At 42.3% G+C, this 23,168-nt stretch overlaps 4 long non-coding RNA genes across 8 annotated transcripts; all 4 read left to right on the top strand.

Moving 5' to 3' along the window:
- Positions 1-721: 721 nt before the first annotated feature.
- Positions 722-2,197, top strand: LOC127566293 (uncharacterized). Of its 2 annotated transcripts, XR_007955545.1 has the most exons (6): positions 722-819; positions 882-1,039; positions 1,164-1,265; positions 1,324-1,738; positions 1,803-1,909; positions 1,974-2,197. It is a non-coding gene; the product is annotated as an uncharacterized LOC127566293 (long non-coding RNA). The 2 variants fall into 2 exon arrangements; XR_007955544.1 differs by having other exon boundaries at positions 812-1,039.
- A 6,742-nt stretch (positions 2,198-8,939) lies between these two features.
- Positions 8,940-9,704, top strand: LOC117577463 (uncharacterized). Its single transcript, XR_004573233.2, has 4 exons — positions 8,940-9,022; positions 9,084-9,163; positions 9,221-9,298; positions 9,374-9,704. It is a non-coding gene; the product is annotated as an uncharacterized LOC117577463 (long non-coding RNA).
- Positions 9,705-12,921: 3,217 nt separating this feature from the next.
- LOC117577462 (uncharacterized) lies at positions 12,922-14,427 on the top strand. Of its 4 annotated transcripts, none has more exons than XR_004573229.2 (5): positions 12,922-13,026; positions 13,091-13,541; positions 13,603-13,682; positions 13,741-13,818; positions 13,894-14,427. It is a non-coding gene; the product is annotated as an uncharacterized LOC117577462 (long non-coding RNA). The 4 variants fall into 4 exon arrangements; XR_007955548.1 differs by lacking the exon at positions 12,922-13,026 and having other exon boundaries at positions 13,083-13,361; positions 13,424-13,541; XR_007955547.1 differs by lacking the exon at positions 12,922-13,026 and having other exon boundaries at positions 13,084-13,357; positions 13,424-13,541.
- A 3,029-nt stretch (positions 14,428-17,456) lies between these two features.
- On the top strand, positions 17,457-18,284 carry LOC127566296 (uncharacterized). The gene is made up of 3 exons (XR_007955549.1): positions 17,457-17,577; positions 17,642-18,092; positions 18,154-18,284. It is a non-coding gene; the product is annotated as an uncharacterized LOC127566296 (long non-coding RNA).
- The last annotated feature ends 4,884 nt before the right edge of the window (positions 18,285-23,168 follow it).

Here is a 23,168-nt window from a genome sequence, read left to right as displayed (position 1 = left end):
TTAATTTATTAGTTAAATTTTTTAGTCTAGAAAAAGATTTATTTAATTAGATTTAATTGGATGCTACTATTTTACTGCCAGATGGAAGTGGAACAATCGTGAAATGCGCTTGCAAGCTTCTGTCTAGGCTGTAATCGATAAAAATTGTGCGAGGTGGTACATGATATTAATGAACTGTAAACAGCACAGAGTAAGTAATTTGCAGTACTCAACCCTGTATTATTGTTTGTTATTAATTTATTAAGAATTTTAATTAGTTTAATTAATGTAGTTTAGTTTTATTATCGTATTGTGACCTTTATTTATTGATGTGTTCTTTTGTTTTGATGATGGCGTCAGGACTGTGGACAAGGAGGGAGATGCAAGGGTAAGTACGAAGAGTATTATGATGTAATCAGCTAGTTAATTAATTTATTTTCCGTTGCAGAAGATGTGATGTACAGGCGAAGACAGCGGACGGACCGAACAGAGTACTGTACAGACGCCAGTGTGATAATGTTTTCTGCAACTTCTAGGAATAATTTGAATATTGAGGATTGGCGGGCAAACTTAACAGTGAGCAATGTTAAAAAATAGTGGCAACGCTTATTATAAAATACTGAAGTTAACATAATATTGAGTTACCAATTCTGGTTACATATATACAATACATAAGAGGAGGTAAAACAATGTAATCCTTATACAATTTTTTTTTAGATACAAAAATTAAAAGAAATGACAATTAAATATCTACATTGGTTGGGTGGCAACGCTAGAATATACTAGATTGAGACATGGAATTATTTAGTCACAATTTCTGGTAACACTGGGTTGGAAAATGTAAACAATCACTTTTATACAAATTTTTTAATTGTGAAAGTTAAAGTAAATGTTGTTTTTAGCGCTTAATCCCGTCATGGCGAAAACGGCGCCCTCTCGCAGCTGCCGCGCTCGTCTCGTCCTGGGTGTGGAAGCGGGTTGGAGCATCATCCGTGCTCGCATTGTTGTGTGTATAATGCGAGTACATTGCACTGGCGCCCATTGGAGGTTGTGTGTAGCGGTGAGTCGTCTGCCTCCAGGGTTAGTTGCTGCATGTAGTGGCGTGTGTGGTGTCAACGAGAACATGGCTCTGGTGTCCTGCGTGCAAGCTGTATTTATTAACATTGTCAATCTTTTTCTTCTAGGCCGCCGTCTATGAGAGTGGACTGTGCATCGCGCTGCGTGTGCCTCATGGGACAGTGCGAGTGTGCCAGTTTTGTATGTGGACTGTAATGGAGGCAACAAGGGTGAGTAGAAATGGTGTATATTTACCAGGCTAGCAACACTAATCCATGTGCTCAATAGGAAAAGTGTTGCTGAAGCATTGTGCCTTGACTGGCAAGTACGTGCGCGACGCGCAAGGTGTGCGTCTGAGCGATCGTCCGTAGCCCCATCGTCCACCATGCGCTCCAGCATTAGGCGAGTTCGCTCCAGGCCGTGGGTTAGCGCAGCTTCGTCGTTTTCGCGTGCATGTGAGGTCTGCAACTCGTCTGCAATTTGTGGCCGTCGTGTGGGCGCAGGTGGCTGGAGTGGGCTGCGTGGGTGGCAGTACTCGTGACGTTTTCAAACGCTGGCGAAAGCAGTGGCTGGACAGAGTCCTGTTGTGCGGCTTCGTGCGTCTTGTAGTGGCTGTCGTTCGACTGTTGGGGCGTAGTCGGGTATGATCATCTGCTGTATACCTGGGTGCTGGCCCTGGATGAGCTCAATTACGTATTCTCTGGTGAGTCTTCCATCTCTTAATCGATTCTTTAATGTGTTTATCAGCGTGATTCCGAATCTTTCAGGTGGCGGGCGTCTCGTTTGCTGCTGCTCTACTGTTGAGATGTCGGGAACAATAATCTGTTGGATGGCTGGCGGTTGGCCTTGGATGATATCAACAGCTCGATCCCTGGTAAGTTGACCGTCTCGGTAGCGCTTACGCAGGGTGTTGATAAGCATCTCTCCAAATCTTGCAGGCGGGCCTTCATTGAGCTGGCGCATATATCTTTGCGCCTCATTCTCAGCGAGCCTTATGGATGCTCTGGCATCCAGCTCTTCCTCCTCTAGACGCAATAGAGTTGGCAGGGATGTCAGGAAACTTTGTCGCTGGAGTTGCGCGGAGTCTCGACTGGTGCTCTGGACTGGCTCGTGGTTGTCGCGTGGTAGATGACGCTGTAGAGGGTACATATGACGCGCCAGTTGATCACATACCTGGTCTTATTAAGCGCTGCTGGATGTGGATTCATGAGAATGCTTTCGCCTTCCGGGTTGCTGGTGACTGGCTAAGAATTCGCAAAGCGCCCGCGCTGGCATTGAAGCTTCCTCTACGTTGATTAGGTATGTTGCTCGAATTTTATCATTTCTGGTGAGCATGTGTGCTTTCAGTGCCCTTCGTATTATTTTTTTTGGCAGTCTTCGTATACGAGGACCTGTGTGTTGATACAAGAGCACCCAGATCGTAGGGCGTATTGCCAGATTTGGCAGTTATCAACTGTTTGTGAGCAGGACCTTGCAGCTTTGGCCAGTCGGCTGTTACGACCGATTAGCAGTCCAGTTTTGCCGCTCGTGCTCTAATTTTAACGCAGAGCCGGTGAATGTGCGAGCAAAGTGTAAGCTTGCGATCTAAACAATTCCCAGGTAAGTAATGTGTGTTTTTGAGGGAATGGTTGGCCATTTAATAATGGTGTTCTGTGGTCTTTCTCTACTCCTAGCTTTTCAGCGTGTTACATGACATTGTGCCTGTTTTGCTGGTATTGATTGCGATGCCAGCCGATTTGTTGGCCCATCTTGGAAATGCGGGTAGTTTTATCGTTTTCCATAATCGGCATATCCGCATTTGTTCGACGCACGTCATAAATGAATGTGTCGTCTGCATACGTCGAGAGCAATTGCTTGCTTGATATGGGCTGTAATTACCGTCGTATTTTGCGCTGCACAAAGCATGTCTGATTGAATATATTGTATTATTGAATAATATGGCCCCAGTCAACGCTGCCCTGTGCACTCCAGCGCATGCGCGTGCTAGTCTGGATTTAACTCCGTCATCAGTTACTACAAATGACGATCGTAAGAGATAGCATATTTTATTATCTTAAAAGATTATGCAGGAGTAACTTTATTAGTTTAAAACAGGAGTCCCGTCGTGCCATTACTCGATCAAAGCCTCAGTGATAATCAATATACACTGCAGAGCAGTACTGTCGTTCTCGTACGCCTCCTTATGAATTAGTGACTCTTGCTAATTGTTGTTCGGTGCCCTGCTCTTTTCTAAAACCAACTGGTGGCTGGTTACAGCTTTGGCAAAGGATTCATTTCGAACAGCCTCTCATAGAAAACTTCTCTCAAGATTTTGACAAACGTCGACAGCAGGCTAATGGACTCGTATTGAGCGAGCTCCAGGGCATTTTCCAGGCTTTCAAAAATCATAGAGATGCCACATGTTTCATTTTTGGGGACAATGGCCGTTCGCAGAATGGAGTTAAAGATAAGTATAAATGTATATAGCGCTTTTTGCGGCAACAATTTAATTAGTTTGTTGTCTAATCTATCTTCTCCAGGTGATTTGCGCAGGTCAAGTTCGTCAATTTCCAGTTTCAGTTCATTCAGCGTAATTGGTCGTATAGGATGGTGTTCAGTGCTTGTGAGTTGGAGCTGTTGCTGTAGTAATTGCTTCCACCCGTCCCGTATGTCCGTTCTTTCGCTGTCCGATGTGTGCAGAATAGTCTGGAATCTATCTTCGAGATTTGCAAAAACTTCCGCTTCTCAAGAGTAGTTTGGACGACAAGAGACTCTACTGGCGCCGCTATTAGGGATCGGACTAGAACGATGTGTTTTAAGCGGGTAATTTGCCTGCGGCTGAATTTTGAGTTTGTTTGTAAATTTCCACAGTTTTTGCATCATGTATCGATCATGGGTGTCGATGCCTGTTCGAATTGCTTATTAATGTTGTTCTCTTTTTAGTTTCAGCAGCGCTATTTTAAAGAGAGTTTTGTGCGGCTTGTATTGTCGTTTTGCCTCCGGAGTGCGTGTTGTCATCATTACTCGTTTACATTGTTGTTTGTAAGCGAGTAGTCGTCTAGTGGGCTCATCCAGATCAATGTCGTGGTCTGAGTTGCTTCGCCTCCATGGATGTTGACCGCGCTTGCGCGATTGGCAGGCTGCAGTAGCCGCTTCTTTTAATATTTCCCATGAGGAATAATCAAGAGCATCTTAAATGTCAGACCTGTGTTATTTCAGTGTTGAGTGTGTATGTTTCGCTCGAGAGTCGATTTTAAATACGGTCAAGTTGGCGTTTTGGGAAGCATTCGAGGTTGTTTTGTGTAGATAAGTAATTGGTTCCGCTGTCTGCAGAGAGGTCAATTCTGAGTGGTAAGTGATCCGAGTCTAAGTCGTTCGTTGAGTGAATTTTAATTTGTCTACTTTTTATTCCAGAGTAAATTGCGAAGTCCGATAGCAGATGGCCTTTTTCTGCTGTGAATGGAAAGTGGTGTTGCTCCAACCTGTGCTAGGTGTTGTATGGGGGCCGCGAGTGGACCACTTGCACTATCGATCCTGCCTCTCAGAACATGTTCGAGGGTTGCCCACCGGAATGTTTCGCATTCCAGTCCCGCGCAAGGAGAAAAGTTGCAGATTGTTCTGTCAGTAATGCGATCCAAAATGCTTTAACAGTTTGGTGAATGATCGGGAGACCATTTTAATATAAAAGGGGCGACAATAAAATAGGCGCTATTAACAATGATGTCTCTTTTGTTATTATTGTTACGCAGGTACACAGATCGGAGCTGACCTGGAAGAACGTCTTCATTGATGGCTGGAGTGCTGGTGTTTGATTGTCCGCGACGTACTAGAAATGGCTACGCCACCTTTCTGTCGACCTGAGGATGGTTGTGCAAGAGTATTAATGAATCCTGGCACTTTCAAGATATTGCATTGGCAGGCATTCGAGTTTCGAATTATCATCAATAATCTGGATATTCTTTCTCTTTCTCATATAAATAGCTCTATCTCAATCATTTTGTTACTTGCGCCGCAGGCATTCCAGAATGCGATTTTAAAAGAGTCGCCATTCTGGCTGCAAAGCGGGGGGCAATTGTACGACGATTGGGGCTGGATTTTGGATATCTTGCTGGATTGTGCCTATTCATCATGTGCTTCATCATTGCTGGTGGATTTTTGCAGCTCCATGGGATGTCTGGCAATTTCGTTTGAAGTTTGTGCTGTAATGACTGGTGGCCATTGGAATTTTTTTGCAGTTTTATTGTCCATTGAGCATTGAGATGAGATTTGACATAACATTAAATAGATTATCTTCTCTCTCCATGTTTTTGAACATTATTGCGTTTTGTTCGAGGATTTTTTGTGAGAGAGTGGGATGTAAATATCCATTTCTTCTTCACTTCTAGCCGGCTGGCGGCGGAGGCATGTGCTGTTTGCTGCGGTGTTTCAGAACTTAAAGGGACACAATTGGAGATTGCTGTGTGTTCAAAGGCGCAGCTTTTTGTTGCGAACTTTTTCAGGTGCTTTTGTGCAGGATTCCGTGTTTTCCTTTGGCCAGTGCATACGAGTTGCGCGCCCGTGCGCAATCTTGTAAGTGACTGATGATGTCTTTTTTTGAGTGCCATCTGTTGTGCTATTGTTGTTTTTTGTAGCGACATGCTGTGGCCAGATGGATGTGCTTGCTGCTGATGCTGTGAATGAAAAGGTTTCTGCTGCTGTTGGAGTTGTTTTTTCCCCTTGTTGTTTGTGGGCGTTTTGTTGTATATCTCAGCTGGACTCTGACGATGGGATTTTGCTGTTGCTGCCACGTACAACTTCACTGAAGTTTTGTTGTTGTTCAGTGAGACCTTTCCAGTGAGAGTATTTGCTTTGGCTGGTGTGCTGAGTTGGCGCTTGGAGACAGTTTGTGCTGGATTTGTGGGCATGTTGGCATTCTGCAAAATTGGCAGCTGTTTCTGCTGTGTGTTGTCACGATTTGCCGTCCATACTTCTGCGTGCTTTCTGAAAGCTGGGCATTCCTTTGTAACTGCTGATGTGTGTTCCATCGCAGTTTGATGCATTTGGAGCTGTTTGCCTGATTTAGTGCAGGCAGTAGTGGCATGCAGGCCTGCGCATTTCATGCATTTAAAAAAGCCGTCGGCAATAATTTTTGGTATGTCCATAGGCTTGACACCGGTGGCACTTGTGGTGGATCGCGGGACTTGGCTTGCTTCTCGACGACTATTGATTTGTTACCCAATTATTTCATGTCCAGAATCGGCTCTCGTGGCTGCCGTCGGCAAGCGGTGTCAATCTCCGCTTCAATATATTTAATGGGTTTTGCGTGATTCGATGTTTTAATACTCGTAAATAACGAGTATTGAAAGCCAGCCTCAAGTAGCTTCGTTGTCACCATTCACGCGGAGTGGAGTGGTGTAGCTTGTCGAATAATTATTCGAAACCCGCCCTTTCGCTGCGGGTTGGTGAGTATGATGTTTGACTACGTCCTCTTCACAGTACCTTCAATGCAGCCTTATATGTGATAAGTCTTGGCATATGATACGGGATCCGCTACCTGCAGTTGCCTTTGTTTTAAAATTACCAATTCGTCTTTGTTGGAGTTTTCTAACAAAGGCAATGATTTCTGGGACAAATGGTAGTATTATTGGAGGGATTTTGTGATTTGTTTGCTGTTGTTGATGTATCCTTGTCGCATGGTGTATTGTTGCATGTGCCTTCACATGCAATGCTGGTCGACTTGCCGCATGGTTGCTTTAAGGAAATCTTTTTGCGAAGTTGCTTTGAAATCTGGTGTTGTAAATTTGTGGGAAGTCTGTGCTGTCGTCCGAATCATGCTCAATCTCAGTGTTTTTCCTTTTGTACGGAGATTGTTGTCCATTGGGTGGGTTGTTTACAATTTTTATGGGAATGGCAGTTCATGGGGGAGAGAGAGGGGGACGCTGGAGAGCCAATTTTGACTATCTTCGTATTGCATGGGCTGCTTTTCGCAGGAGACGGAGTCATCTTAACAGTTGCAATCGAAGAGGGGGGGCGGCGGGATAGCATTATTTCCTGTGTAGTGGCAGACTCAGGAGAGCTGATAGTTATTACTTGGTGTTGCTATCATGCTCATTTATGCGTTGCTGCTTGGCAGAATTGCGCGCTCGTCAGAAGTCATCTGCGCATGTATTGGTGTGCAACAGAGATCTCTCTGCTATGCCGCTTTCTCTCTGCGCGCTATAGTGAGAGACAGAGACAGCGAGCGCTTTCTGTCATTCGGCATTACAGTTTTTTTGCATTGGTGTGTTTTGTTGTCGGCAGAAGGGGAAATTTTACTTCTGTGTGTGTTCGTGAGTGTTTGCGATTGTCTGGGTGCTGGTCCTGTTTGCAAAAGTGTGAGTGTGTTCGTGTTCAGATTGTCTGTGTTTGTTTTTGCTTTAATAGCAGCGGCAGCCTTGCTGCGAAGGAGTGGCGGGGAAATATGCACAGTTAAGTTTTCTTTTCTGGCATATTCCTGATTTTTGGTGCCTTGTATTTTATAGAGGTTGATGATGCTGTTGTTGTGCCCAGAAAAGTGCGCCCTTTTTGTGCTGGCGATCCTTTTTGGGCATGTGCTGCGGAGAGCAGCATCGTATGCTTGTCTCCTTTTGGAGCAGTTGTCCTTAATAGGTATATATGGTTTACCTTATTGGCCGTCGTCCGTGTCTTAGCGGATTTGGAGTCTTCATAGAGGGGGGTGTCCCTTGCGGCGATCCATGACCTTGAGTTTCGTCATCCCTCGACCTGGCAGTGTCCCCCAGCAGTGGAGTCATCCTGTTGCTGTTGTTGGTGTTGGCGGCGCCCGGCTCAGGTGGCAGAAGCTGGTTCTTGGCTTCGCTGTCTGTGATGTTTAACTCGCCGTCGCCTGACGAGGTGCAGCACTGGTCATGACCGTAATCAAGTCCGGTTGTAGGAGGAGATCCATTGAAGGAATCTTCGCGTCCAGTAGACATATTATTTTTACTTGCACTGACACTGATTTTTATTTGTGGATGTGTGGTTTTAGTAAGAACACACATTTTTTTTTTTTTTTTTTTTTTTTTTTTTTTAATGGTAAATACTGTCCCTTCAGCACGCAGACTGAAGGTTTATTTTTTATTTTTTCCTTTTATATTACATTTTTTCTGCAACTTCTAGGAATTATTTGAATATTGTACATTTGGCGGGCAACTTAACAGTGAAGCAATGTTAAAATGTAGTGGCAGACGCTTGTTATAAAATACTGGAGTTAACATAAATATTTGAGTTACCACATTCTGGCTGCATACATACAATACATTTGGAAGAGGTAAAAAACATGTAATCCTTATACAATTTTTAGTTAGGCAAATTAGAATAAATATTTTTTGTTTTTAAAACTCGTTCACATATTGGTAACATAAGTAGAAATGACAATTACGTGGTGACATTATTTGAGTGGCAACGATAGAATATACTAGATTGAACATGGAATTATTTAGTAACAATTTCTGCGTAACACTACGTTTGGAAAAGGTAAACAAACAACGCTTATGCAAAATTTTAATTATAAAGTTAAAATAAATGTTGTTTTTACAGCTTTTTTATCATGCATGGCAGACACGGAGCCCTCGCGCAGCTGCCCCGCTTGTCTCGTCCAGGATCTGCGCCGGATTGGAGCATCGTCTGTGCTTGCATTGTTGAATGAACAATGCAAGCATATTGCACTTGCCCGTAGGTGATAGTGTGAGGCAGCAAGTCATCTGGCTGCGTGTAGTGGCGTGTGTGGTGACATCGTGATGTGTGAGGCAGTTGAATCTTCTGCCCCCAGGTAAGTTGCTGCATGTGGTGGTGCTTGTGGTGATATTGTGAGTACGTCATTTGCATCTTGTGTGTAGGCTGTATTCGCTAACGTTGTCGTTCTTTTCTTCTAGGTCGCCGTATCTGAGAGTGAGCAAGCGTGCTGCACTTTGCCCGTTGGTGGATTTGTGAGGCAGCAAGTCATCTGCCCCCAGGTTAGTTGCTGCGTGGAGTGGTGCGTGCGGTGAGCATCGTAAGTATAATGTGTGTATCTTGGGAGTGGCTGCATTTTGACGTTGTTGTTTATGTTCTAGGTCGCCGTCTGTGTTGGTGAGCTGGGCACTGTACCACAAGTGCTTCGTGGGACAGTGTAGATGCGTCAGTTTTGTTTGTGGTCTGTAATGGAGATTTAATTATTGAGCGAGATTTACTTGTCTGTTTTTTGTTTCAGAGTGAATCGCGGAATCAATTGCCGATGGCCTTTTTTGTTGTCAAGCGAGAAGTGTGTTGCTCCATCTATAGCCAAAATGTGAGAGCATCTAGTTACGAGTGCGCATTAAATAGGCGCAATAAAACGATATCTTTTTTTTCTTTTTATTTGCAGGTAACAGGACAATCGGAGATGACTGGAGAGATGCTTCTTTGGATGGCTGGAGTATTGGGTGCTAATAACCGCGCATACGAGAGTGGCAGTGCCACATTTTCTGTGCGATTATGGATTGATTGCAGCATACGTCTTGGATTCTGACACTTTTAAGGTAATTGGATTGGCTGTAGTTGTAGTATTGATTATCATCTTAATGTGGTTTTCTTTTCTTTTCATGCATGGCTTCTTTTGTTTCATTTTGTTGCTGAGCGTCGCTGGCATTCCAGAATGCGATTTTAAAAGAGTCGCCATTCTGGTTGCCAGTACGAGATGCAATTGTGCGATTGGTTGGGGGCTGGATTTGGATATCTTCTTTCTGGATTGCGCCTACTCATATTGTGTTTTGAAATCGTCTAGAAGATTTTGCAGCTCCATAGAGATGTCTGCACTTTCATCTGAGACCTGGAGCTGTACTGGTGATGTTTGTATTTGTTGAGCGATTTTGTTTCCTTTGTGCATTGAAATAAAATCGGATATAATATTGAACAAATAATCGATTCTTTTTTCCATCTTTCTGCACATCATTGTGTTTTGTTCAATGATTTTTGAAATAGAGCTGTTTGCGAAGTCCATTTTTTTTCGTTTCTGGCGAGTTGGCAACGGTGGCAGGTGATGTTGGCTGTGGATTTGTTGCACATGTAGGATCAACAACTGGAAATTGCTTTTGCTCGAGGCGCAGCTTTTGTTGGAACTTTTTAAGGTGCCTTTGTGCAGGATTTCGTGTTTTTTTTATGGCCAGGCTTACGAGTTGCGCGCCCGTGCGCAATCTTGTAAGTGACTGTTGGAGCCTTTTTTGAGTTGCCATTTGTTGTACTTTGTTGTTTTTGTTGCATCATGCTGTGGCCTGTTGGGTGTGCTTGCTGCTGGTGATGTATTGGAACTGTTTTATGTTGCTGTTGGAGTGGTTGTTGCTTTTTACTGTTTTGTTTATTGGCTTTTGGTAAGTATTTGTCAGCTGGAATCTGAGTACGGGCATTGCTGCTGCTGCCACGTACAACTTCACTGAAGGTTTTATTGTTTTCCAGTGAGGTTTTCCAGTGAGTGTTTGCTTGGGCTGATGTGTTGAATTGTCGCCTTGGAGGCGGTTCATGTGGGTTTTGTGGGCGTGGTTTGTCGTTCTGCAAAATTGGCTGTTGTTTCTGCTCTGTGTTGACTCGGTAGGCCGTCATCTTTTGCCGTGCTTCCTTGAAAGCTGGGCAACCTTTGTAACTGCTGATGTGTGTTCCATCGCAGTTGATGCATTTGGGAGCTGTTTGCCTCAGTTTGGTGCAGGCAGTGGTGGCGTGCGCGCCTGCGCATTTCATACATTTGAAAGGGCGTCGGCAATAATAATTTTGGTGTGTCCATAGGCTTGACACCGGTGGCACTGTGCTGGATCGCGGGACTTGGCTTGCTTCTCGACGACTATTGATTGGTTTACCCAATTCTTTCATGTCCCAGAATTCGCTCGTGGCTGCCGTCGGCAGCCGTGTCAATCTCCACTTCAATATATTTAATGGGTTTTGCGTGACTCGGTGTTTTTAATACTCGTAAATAACGAGTATTGAAGCCCGCCTCAAGTAGCTTCGTTGTCAACCATTCACACGGAGTGGAGTGGTGAAGTTGTCGAATTATTATTCGAAACCCCCTTTCGCTGCGGGGTTGGTGAGTATGATGCTGACTACCGTCTTCTTCAAGTACCTTCAATGCAGACTTATATGTTGATAAGTCTTGGCATATGATACGGAGTCCGCTGCCTGCAGTTGTCTTTGTTTAAAATTACCAACTCGTCTTTGTTGGAGTTTTTCCATCAGGGGCATGATTTCAGGGACGAATGGTAGTATTATTGGAGGGATTTTATGATTTGTTTGCTGTTGCTGATGTATCTCATCGCATTGTATTTGTTGCATGTGTGGCTCACTGTAATGCTGGTCGACTTGTCGCATGCTTGCTTTAAGGAATCTTTTAGCGAAGTTGCTTTTTAAAATCTGGTGTTGTGATTTGTGGAAAGTCCTATGCTGTCGTCAGTATCATGTTCCATGTCATTGTTTTTCCTTTTGTATGGAGATTGTTGTCCATTTGGTGGGTTGTTTATAGTTTTTATTGGGAATGGCAGCTCAAGGAGCAGAGGGGGAACGCTGGTGAGCCAATTTTTGACAATCTTCGTATTGCATGGGCTGCTTTTCGCAGGAGACGGAGTCATCTTAATGGTTGCAATCGAAGAGGGGGGGCGGGGCATAGCGTTATTTTCCAGCGTAGTGGCAGACTCAGGAGAGCTGATAGTTATTGCTTTGGTATTGCTGTCATGCTCATTTATGCGTTGCTGCTTGGCAGAATTGCGTTCGTCAGATTCAGCTGCGCATGTATTGGTGTGCACAGAGACTCTCTCTGCTATTGCCGCTTTCTCTCTGCGCGCTATCGTGAGAGACAGAGACAGCAAGCGCTTTCTGTCCTTGCAGTCGTTCGGCATTACAGTATTTGCATTGGCTGTTTTGTTGTCGGCAGAAGGGGAAATTTTACTTTGTGTGTGTTCGTGAGTGATTGCGTTAGTCTGGTGCTGGTCTGTTTGCAAAAGTGTGAGTGTGTTCGTGTTCGATTTATCTGTGTTTGTTTTTGCATTAATAGCAGCGGCAGCCTTGCTGCGAAGGAGTGGCGGGGAAATATGCGCAGTTAAGTTTTCTTTTCTTGCATATCCCTGATTTTTGGTGCCTTGTATTTTAGAGAAGTTGATGATGCTGTTGCTATGCCAGAAAAGTGCGCCCTTTTTGTGCTGGCGATCCTTTTTTGGGCATGCGCTGCGGAGAGCGGCATCGTATGTTTGTCTCCTTTTGGAGCAGATGTCTTAATAGGTATATATGGTTTTACCTTATTGGCCGTCGTCCGTGGCTTGGCGGATTTGGAGTCTGCATGGAGGGGGGTGTCATTTGCGGCGATCCATGATTTTGGAGCTGCGTCATCCCTCGACTTGGTGGTGTCTTCTTGCTCTGGGGTCATCTTATTGTTGTTGTTGTTGTTGGCGGGGCGTGGCTCAGGCGGCAGAAGCTGATTTTTGGCTTCGTTGTCTGTGGTGCCGCTTGGCGAGATGTAGCACTGGTCATGATAGTAATCAGAGCCGGATGGAGGACGAGATCCATTGAAGGAATCTTCGCGTCCAGTAGACATTTTATTAACTTGCACTGACACTGATTTTTTTTAATGGTAATACTGTCCCTTCAGCACGCAGACTGAAGGTTTATTTTTATTTTTTCCTTTTTATATTACAATTTTTCTGCAACTTCTAGGAATTATTTGAATATTGTACATTGGCGGGCAAACTTAACAGTGAGCAATGTTAAAATGTAGTGGCAACGCTTGTTATAAAATACTGGAGTTAACATAAATATTGAGTTACCAATTCTGGCTGCATACATACAATACATTTGGAAGAGGTAAAAACAATGTAATCCTTATACAATTTTTAGTTACAAAAATTAGAATAAATATTTTTTGTTTTAAAACTCGTTCACATATTGGTAACATAAGTAGAAATGACAATTACGTGGTGACATTATTTGAGTGGCAACGATAGAATATACTAGATTGAACATGGAATTATTTAGTAACAATTTCTGGTAACACTACGTTTGGAAAAGGTAAACAAACAACGCTTATGCAAAATTTTAATTATAAAAGTTAAAATAAATGTTGTTTTTACAGCTTTTTTATCATCATGGCAGACACGGAGCCCTCGCGCAGCTGCCCCGCTTGTCTCGTCCAGGATCTGCGCCGGATTGGAGCATCGTCTGTGCTTGCATTGTTGAATGAACAATGCAAGCATATTGCACTTGCCCGTAGGTGATAGTGTGAGGCAGCAAGTCATCTGGCTGCGTGTAGTGGCGTGTGTGGTGACATCGTGATGTGTGAGGCAGTGAATCTTCTGCCCCCAGGTAAGTTGCTGCATGTGGTGGTGCTTGTGGTGATATTGTGAGTACGTCATTTGCATCTTGTGTGTAGGCTGTATTCGCTAACGTTGTCGTTCTTTTCTTCTAGGTCGCCGTATCTGAGAGTGAGCAAGCGTGCTGCACTTGCCCGTTGGTGGATTTGTGAGGCAGCAAGTCATCTGCCCCCAGGTTAGTTGCTGCGTGGAGTGGTGCGTGCGGTGAGCATCGTAAGTATAATGTGTGTATCTTGGGAGTGGCTGCATTTTGACGTTGTTGTTTATGTTCTAGGTCGCCGTCTGTGTTGGTGAGCTGGGCACTGTACCACAAGTGCTTCGTGGGACAGTGTAGATGCGTCAGTTTTGTTTGTGGTCTGTAATGGAGATTTAATTATTGAGCGAGATTTAACTTGTCTGTTTTTTGTTTCAGAGTGAATCGCGGAATCAATTGCCGATGGCCTTTTTTGTTGTCAAGCGAGAAGTGTGTTGCTCCATCTATAGCCAAAATGTGAGAGCATCTAGTTACGAGTGCGCATTAAATAGGCGCAATAAAACGATATCTTTTTTTTCTTTTTATTTGCAGGTAACAGGACAATCGGAGATGACTGGAGAGATGCTTCTTTGGATGGCTGGAGTATTGGGTGCTAATAACCGCGCATACGAGAGTGGCAGTGCCACATTTTCTGTGCGATTATGGATTGATTGCAGCATACGTCTTGGATTCTGACACTTTTAAGGTAATTGGATTGGCTGTAGTTGTAGTATTGATTATCATCTTAATGTGGTTTTCTTTTCTTTTCATGCATGGCTTCTTTTGTTTCATTTTGTTGCTGAGCGTCGCTGGCATTCCAGAATGCGATTTTAAAAGAGTCGCCATTCTGGTTGCCAGTACGAGATGCAATTGTGCGATTGGTTGGGGCTGGATTTGGATATCTTCTTTCTGGATTGCGCCTACTCATATTGTGTTTTGAAATCGTCTAGAAGATTTTGCAGCTCCATAGAGATGTCTGCACTTTCATCTGAGACCTGGAGCTGTACTGGTGATGTTTGTATTTGTTGAGCGATTTTGTTTCCTTTGTGCATTGAAATAAAATCGGATATAATATTGAACAAATAATCGATTCTTTTTTCCATCTTTCTGCACATCATTGTGTTTTGTTCAATGATTTTTGAAATAGAGCTGTTTGCGAAGTCCATTTTTTTCGTTTCTGGCGAGTTGGCAACGGTGGCAGGTGATGTTGGCTGTGGATTTGTTGCACATGTAGGATCAACAACTGGAAATTGCTTTTGCTCGAGGCGCAGCTTTTGTTGGAACTTTTTAAGGTGCCTTTGTGCAGGATTTCGTGTTTTTTTATGGCCAGGCTTACGAGTTGCGCGCCCGTGCGCAATCTTGTAAGTGACTGTTGGAGCCTTTTTTGAGTTGCCATTTGTTGTACTTTGTTGTTTTTGTTGCATCATGCTGTGGCCTGTTGGGTGTGCTTGCTGCTGGTGATGTATTGGAACTGTTTTATGTTGCTGTTGGAGTGGTTGTTGCTTTTTACTGTTTTGTTTATTGGCTTTTGGTAAGTATTTGTCAGCTGGAATCTGAGTACGGGCATTGCTGCTGCTGCCACGTACAACTTCACTGAAGGTTTTATTGTTTTCCAGTGAGGTTTTCCAGTGAGTGTTTGCTTGGGCTGATGTGTGTTGAATTGTCGCCTTGGAGGCGGTTCATGTGGGTTTTGTGGGCGTGGTTTGTCGTTCTGCAAAATTGGCTGTTGTTTCTGCTCTGTGTTGACTCGGTAGGCCGTCATCTTTTGCCGTGCTTCCTTGAAAGCTGGGCAACCTTTGTAACTGCTGATGTGTGTTCCATCGCAGTTGATGCATTTGGGAGCTGTTTGCCTCAGTTTGGTGCAGGCAGTGGTGGCGTGCGCGCCTGCGCATTTCATACATTTGAAAGGGCGTCGGCAATAATTTTTGGTGTGTCCATAGGCTTGACACCGGTGGCACTGTGCTGGATCGCGGGACTTGGCTTGCTTCTCGACGACTATTGATTGGTTACCCAATTCTTTCATGTCCAGAATTCGCTCGTGGCTGCCGTCGGCAGCCGTGTCAATCTCCACTTCAAATATATTTAATGGGGTTTTGCGTGACTCGGTGTTTTAATACTCGTAAATAACGAGTATTGAAGCCCGCCTCAAGTAGCTTCGTTGTCAACCATTCACACGGAGTGGAGTGGTGAAGTTGTCGAATTATTATTCGAAACCCCCTTTCGCTGCGGGGTTGGTGAGTATGATGCTGACTACCGTCTTCTTCAAGTACCTTCAATGCAGACTTATATGTTGATAAGTCTTGGCATATGATACGGAGTCCGCTGCCTGCAGTTGTCTTTGTTTTAAAATTACCAACTCGTCTTTGTTGGAGTTTTTCCATCAGGGGCATGATTTCAGGGACGAATGGTAGTATTATTGGAGGGATTTTATGATTTGTTTGCTGTTGCTGATGTATCTCATCGCATTGTATTTGTTGCATGTGTGGCTCACTGTAATGCTGGTCGACTTGTCGCATGCTTGCTTTAAGGAATCTTTTAGCGAAGTTGCTTTTAAAATCTGGTGTTGTGATTTGTGGAAAGTCTATGCTGTCGTCAGTATCATGTTCCATGTCATTGTTTTTCCTTTTGTATGGAGATTGTTGTCCATTTGGTGGGTTGTTTATAGTTTTTATTGGGAATGGCAGCTCAAGGAGCAGAGGGGGAACGCTGGTGAGCCAATTTTTGACAATCTTCGTATTGCATGGGCTGCTTTTCGCAGGAGACGGAGTCATCTTAATGGTTGCAATCGAAGAGGGGGGGCGGGGCATAGCGTTATTTTCCAGCGTAGTGGCAGACTCAGGAGAGCTGATAGTTATTGCTTTGGTATTGCTGTCATGCTCATTTATGCGTTGCTGCTTGGCAGAATTGCGTTCGTCAGATTCAGCTGCGCATGTATTGGTGTGCACAGAGACTCTCTCTGCTATTGCCGCTTTCTCTCTGCGCGCTATCGTGAGAGACAGAGACAGCAAGCGCTTTCTGTCCTTGCAGTCGTTCGGCATTACAGTATTTGCATTGGCTGTTTTGTTGTCGGCAGAAGGGGAAATTTTACTTTGTGTGTGTTCGTGAGTGATTGCGTTAGTCTGGTGCTGGTCTGTTTGCAAAAGTGTGAGTGTGTTCGTGTTCGATTTATCTGTGTTTGTTTTTGCATTAATAGCAGCGGCAGCCTTGCTGCGAAGGAGTGGCGGGGAAATATGCGCAGTTAAGTTTTCTTTTCTTGCATATTCCCTGATTTTTGGTGCCTTGTATTTTAGAGAAGTTGATGATGCTGTTGCTATGCCAGAAAAGTGCGCCCTTTTTGTGCTGGCGATCCTTTTTTGGGCATGCGCTGCGGAGAGCGGCATCGTATGTTTGTCTCCTTTTGGAGCAGATGTCTTAATAGGTATATATGGTTTTACCTTATTGGCCGTCGTCCGTGGCTTGGCGGATTTGGAGTCTGCATGGAGGGGGGTGTCATTTGCGGCGATCCATGATTTTGGAGCTGCGTCATCCCTCGACTTGGTGGTGTCTTCTTGCTCTGGGGTCATCTTATTGTTGTTGTTGTTGTTGGCGGGGCGTGGCTCAGGCGGCAGAAGCTGATTTTTGGCTTCGTTGTCTGTGGTGCCGCTTGGCGAGATGTAGCACTGGTCATGATAGTAATCAGAGCCGGATGGAGGACGAGATCCATTGAAGGAATCTTCGCGTCCAGTAGACATTTTATTAACTTGCACTGACACTGATTTAATTTTTGTTGCTTTTGCTTTTGATAATATGAACATTTTTAATGGTAATACTGTCCCTTCAGCACGCAGACTGAAGGTTTATTTTTATTTTTTCCTTTTTATATTACAATTTTTCTGCAACTTCTAGGAATTATTTGAATATTGTACATTGGCGGGCAAACTTAACAGTGAGCAATGTTAAAATGTAGTGGCAACGCTTGTTATAAAATACTGGAGTTAACATAAATATTGAGTTACCAATTCTGGCTGCATACATACAATACATTTGGAAGAGGTAAAAACAATGTAATCCTTATACAATTTTTAGTTACAAAAATTAGAATAAATATTTTTTGTTTTATAACTCGTTCACATATTGGTAACATAAGTAGAAATGACAATTACGTGGTGACATTATTTGAGTGGCAACGATAGAATATACTAGATTGAACATGGAATTATTTAGTAACAATTTCTGGTAACACTACGTTTGGAAAAGGTAAACAAACAACGCTTATGCAAAATTTTAATTATAAAAGTTAAAATAAATGTTGTTTTTACAGCTTTTTTATCATCATGGCAGACACGGAGCCCTCGCGCAGCTGCCCCGCTTGTCTCGTCCAGGATCTGCGCCGGATTGGAGCATCGTCTGTGCTTGCATTGTTGAATGAACAATGCAAGCATATTGCACTTGCCCGTAGGTGATAGTGTGAGGCAGCAAGTCATCTGGCTGCGTGTAGTGGCGTGTGTGGTGACATCGTGATGTGTGAGGCAGTGAATCTTCTGCCCCCAGGTAAGTTGCTGCATGTGGTGGTGCTTGTGGTGATATTGTGAGTACGTCATTTGCATCTTGTGTGTAGGCTGTATTCGCTAACGTTGTCGTTCTTTTCTTCTAGGTCGCCGTATCTGAGAGTGAGCAAGCGTGCTGCACTTGCCCGTTGGTGGATTTGTGAGGCAGCAAGTCATCTGCCCCCAGGTTAGTTGCTGCGTGGAGTGGTGCGTGCGGTGAGCATCGTAAGTATAATGTGTGTATCTTGGGAGTGGCTGCATTTTGACGTTGTTGTTTATGTTCTAGGTCGCCGTCTGTGTTGGTGAGCTGGGCACTGTACCACAAGTGCTTCGTGGGACAGTGTAGATGCGTCAGTTTTGTTTGTGGTCTGTAATGGAGATTTAATTATTGAGCGAGATTTAACTTGTTTTTTTTTTTTTTTTTTTTTTTATATAAACATGCGCGCCTAATGCGGGCATGAGTTTAAAACGGCCACAAAGGATTTAAACTTTCATTTGGTAAATTCAGGTAATGGGGAAAGTCCTTTGCAGTTACTCACAAATGCCATCTAGTGGTCCACGTGAGATACGGATCTTCTGTTGCCGGTGACATGTAAGCGTAAGGCCAAATTTTTGCAGCAGTATTGAGTTGAGGCCAATAATTGTGGCATTTGATTTTTTATCTAGATTTCACAAAACGGTTACTGAAGCTTGTTTTTAGGTCAGAATAGGTCAAGCTTGGCTGTATGTTTTGGAGGATCTAGGTACAGATTAGGCCGAAAAGTTCAGCAATCTGTTCAAATATTGGCCAATATTGTGGCAGTTGGAACTTAACTTTGTGTTCTGGAGGATCAGTATCCTCTAAGTCTGTGAAAGTCGTACGCAAGTGAATTTCGTTTCTTTGCCTGTGGTTTCACAAAACGGTTACTGAAATTAAAGCTTGTTTTTAGGTCAGAATAGGTCAAGCTTTTTTTTTTTTTTTTTTTTTTTTATATAAACATGCGCGCCTAATGCGGGCATGAGTTTAAAACGGCCACAAAGGATTTAAACTTTCATTTGGTAAATTCGAGTGTTGGGGAAAGTCCTTTGCAGTTACTCACAAATGCCATCTAGTGGTCCACGTGAGATACGGATCTTCTGTTGCCGGTGACTTGTAAGCGTAAGGCCAAATTTTGCAGCAGTATTAAGTTGAGGCCAATAATTGTGGCATTTGATTTTTTATCTAGATTTCACAAAAACGGTTACTGAAGCTTGTTTTTAGGTCAGAATAGGTCAAGCTTGGCTGTATGTTTTGGAGAATCTAGGTACAGATTAGGCCGAAAAATGCAGTAATCTGTTTAAATATTGGCCAATGTTGTGGCAGTTGGAACTTAGCTTTGTGTTTTGGAGGATCAGTTTCCTCTTAGTTTGTGTAGTAGGTTTAGGCCAATAATTGTGGCATTTGATTTTTTATCTAGATATAAATTAGGCCGAAAATTGCGGCAATCTATTCATATATTGGCCGATATTATGGCAGTTGGAACTTAACTTTGTGTTCTGGAGGATCAGTATCCTCTAAGTCTGTGAAAGTCGTACGCAAGTGAATTTCGTTTCTTTGCCTGTGGTTTCACAAAACGGTTACTGAAATTAAAGCTTGTTTTTAGGTCAGAATAGGTCAAGCTTGGCTGTATGTTTTGGAGGATCTAGGTACAGATTAGGCCGAAAAGTTCAGCAATCTGTTCAAATATTGGCCAATATTGTGGCAGTTGGAACTTAACTTTGTTTTCTGGAGGATCAGTATCCTCTTAGTTTGTGTAGTAGGTTTAGGCCAATAATTGTGGCATTTGATTTTTTATCTAGATATAAATTAGGGCCGAAAATTGCGGCAATCTATTCATATATTGGCCAATATTGTGGCAGTTGGAACTTAACTTTGTGTTCTGGAGGATCAGTATCCTCTAAGTCTGTGAAAGTCGTACGCAAGTGAATTTCGTTTCTTTGCCTGTGGTTTCACAAAACGGTTACTGAAATTAAAGCTTGTTTTTAGGTCAGAATAGGTCAAGCTTGGCTGTATGTTTTGGAGAATCTAGGTACAGATTAGGCCGAAAAATGCAGTAATCTGTTTAAATATTGGCCAATGTTGTGGCAGTTGGAACTTAGCTTTGTGTTCTGGAGGATCAGTTTCCTCTTAGTCTGTGAAAGTCATAAGCAAGTGAATTTCTTTTCTTAGAAACAAATTAGGCCGAAAATTACTAAATAGGCCAAATTCAGTGGCGGTTTGATATTTTGTATTGAATTAAGAGGTAGTTTGTGACTAGTATAGTTTAGTGTTGTTTTATTTAGTTTAATTTAGTATTAATTGTATTTATTTATTTAGTTAATTAGTTAAGTTAAGTTAAGTTAAGTCAAATCAAATTAAATCAAGTTAAGTTAAGTTAGGTCAAGTCAAGTCAAGTTAAGTCGAGTTAAGTTAAGTTAAGTTAAGTTAAGTTAAGTTAAGTTAAGTTAAGTTAGGTTAGGTTAGGTTAGGTTAGTAATGTTTGTCAACTAAGTGACAGTTTGATATTAAGGCAGGATGCTCATACAGTAACTGGATTTTTCAGTTATGTATTTCGCAAAACCTTATTTAAAAAGTTGTTGTTATTTGTTTTAGAAATTGGCCGAATTTAGCGGCAGTTTAGTATTTTGTTAAGTTAAGTTAAGTTAGGTTAAGTTAAGTTAAGTTAAGTTAAGTTAAGTTAAGTTAAGTTAAGTTAAGTTAAGTTAAGTTAGGTCAAGTCAAGTCAAGTTAAGTCGAGTTAAGTTAAGTTAAGTTAAGTTAAGTTAAGTTAAGTTAAGTTAAGTTAAGTTAAGTTAAGTTAAGTTAAGTTAAGTTAGGTTAGGTTAGGTTAGGTTAGGTTAGGTTAGGTTAGTAATGTTTGTCAACTAAGTGACAGTTTAATATTAAGGCAGGAAGCTCATACAGTAACTGGGTTTTTCAGTTATGTATTTCGCAAAACCTTATTTAAAAAGTTGTTGTTATTTGTTTTAGAAATTGGCCGAATTTAGCGGCAGTTTAGTATTTTGTTAAGTTAAGTTAAGTTAAGTTAAGTTAAGTTAAGTTAAGTTAAGTTAAGTTAAGTTAAGTTAAGTTAAGTTAAGTTAAGTTAAGTTAAGTTAAGTTAAGTTAGGCTAAGTTAAGTTAAGTTAAAAAATTGTTGTTATTTGTTTAGGGTTTGGCCGAGTTTAGCGGCAGTTTGGTATTTGTATTAGGTAGGAAGGTATTATGTAATTAATCGATTAATTAATTAATAATCAATCAATTGATCAATCAATTAATCAATTGTTTTCCAGTTAATGTCAGGGTTATTGTGTCATTGGAGTGTAGTTTGTGGCTAGGATATTGGTTTGAGTATAAATTTGAGAGCTTTGAATTATGTGTACAAGTTCGGTTGTATTTAAGTGGTTAAAGGAGCTTATTTGGCGCTCAACAGTTTGGAGTTTATTTTTGAGGTCTCTGATTTCCCTTGTAAGGAAAGTTATGCTGGCTGCACTCATGGGGAAGTTGAGTATAAAGGTGCGTTCAGTGGTGTCTGCATCAAAAGGCAGTCTAGATTGGAGGTTGGATATTTTTTCAGCAAGTTCTCCTTTTTTGGCAAGGAGGGTACTTATGATGTAATTTCGGGTTTCTTGGTTAAGACTTGGGGGCTGTGGAGGAGCAACTTGATTTCGGCGAGGTCTAATATGCTTGTTGATTTGGGCAACATATCTTTGTCGACTGTTAGCCAGTCTTATGGGGATATATGGGGAGAGAATAATTCTTCTGGCTTCAGGATTGTAATGGTTAGTGAGTCTTTCAGCATATTTGTCTGATTGTTTGGTGTAGATTTGGTCTATTGTTTCAATTTTAAGTGTTTTGTGGATTTCACAATTCCGGGTAAGGAGTGGAACTTGGGCGATTTCTCTGAGGATAGTGTTTTGAAATACTGTTATTTTTTGGACTTGGGTGTGGCTAGCCAGTGAACCCCAGATAGGAATGGCATATTGCCATATGGGGGAGATTAGTTGTTTATAGAGTAGGGTTTTGGATTCAGTTGGGAGTTTGCTATCTTTGTTGATGAGCCAGTTTAATTGGGATTTACGGGCTTTGAGTTTAGTGACTAGAGAAGCCATGTGTTTACAGAAGGAGAGTTTTTGGTCAAGTTGGACTCCTAGGTAAGGATGGGAGGTTTTTGTTTCGATAGGTTGACCCATTAGTTTGGGACTGATTCTTTGGGCAGTAAACTCAAAGTCATTTCTTAGAGTGAAGAGGACATGTGCTGTTTTGTTTGCATTTATTTTAATGCACCATTTATTAGTCCAGGTTGAAAATTCATTTAGAAGTGTTTCTACTTGCTGGATAGCAGTAGTGGCAGAGTGGGAGGTTGACATAAAAGCCGTGTCATCAGCATATGTTGCTACTAGAGAGCCTATGGTGGTTTCACGATGGTTAAGAGCAAGAGTTCCTGGGTCTGGAAGGTCAGAAGTGTAGATGGTGTATAGTATAGGGCCAAGTACACTTCCTTGCGGAACCCCTGCCAATATATTTTTGGGAGTGGATTTTGATATTGGGTTGCATTCAACTGTGAATGTTCGGTTTGTGAGGTAGTTTTTTATTATGGAGTAAAGTTTAGGTGTTAGGATTGGTTTTAACTTATAAAGGAGGCCAGGGTGCCAAACTCTATCGAAGGCTTCTTGTATGTCTATGAACACAGCGGAGCAGAAGAGGTTATTTTCATAGGCTTTGAGTATGAATTGGGTAATTCGTGCCAGTTGTTGATCAGTTGAATGTTTATAGCGGAATCCGAATTGATGGTTTGGGATAAAGTTTTTGAACGGTGGGTGTTCAAACATTCGTTTTAGTAATATTTTTTCAAGAATTTTTGAAAATGCTGAGAGGAGACTGATAGGTCTGTAGGAGTTAAGTTTTTCAGTTGGTTTTCCTGGTTTTGGAATCATTGTGACAATAGCATGTTTCCATTGGTTGGGGAAATGGCCCAGGCGTAGTGAGTTGTTGAATATCATGGTTAAATAGAGCAGAACTCTGTTTGGGAGTAGTTTTATAATTTTATTGTCTATTTTGTCTAGACCTGGGGCTTTGTTATTTAGTAGATTTTTAATTATTGTTTTAACTTCATTAATAGTTACAGGGCGAAAGGTGCAGTTTTGGTGGTTATTTGTAGTATTAATGGATTCTTCGATTTGTTGCCTTTGTTGTGGAGTATTTAGGAGAAGAGGTTTGAATCTAGATTCTAGTTGCATTGAGAAAGCCTCTGCTTTTTCTTGGGTTGTCTTGCACCATGCACTATTATCATTTTCAGATTC

The sequence above is a fragment of the Drosophila albomicans genome, unplaced genomic scaffold (assembly GCF_009650485.2).
Source record: "Drosophila albomicans strain 15112-1751.03 unplaced genomic scaffold, ASM965048v2 utg000216l_pilon, whole genome shotgun sequence".
NCBI classification, from domain to species: domain Eukaryota; kingdom Metazoa; phylum Arthropoda; class Insecta; order Diptera; family Drosophilidae; genus Drosophila; species Drosophila albomicans.
The sequence above is the reverse complement of the archived record's forward strand: the minus strand, read 5'-3'. Positions and strand labels throughout refer to the sequence as shown.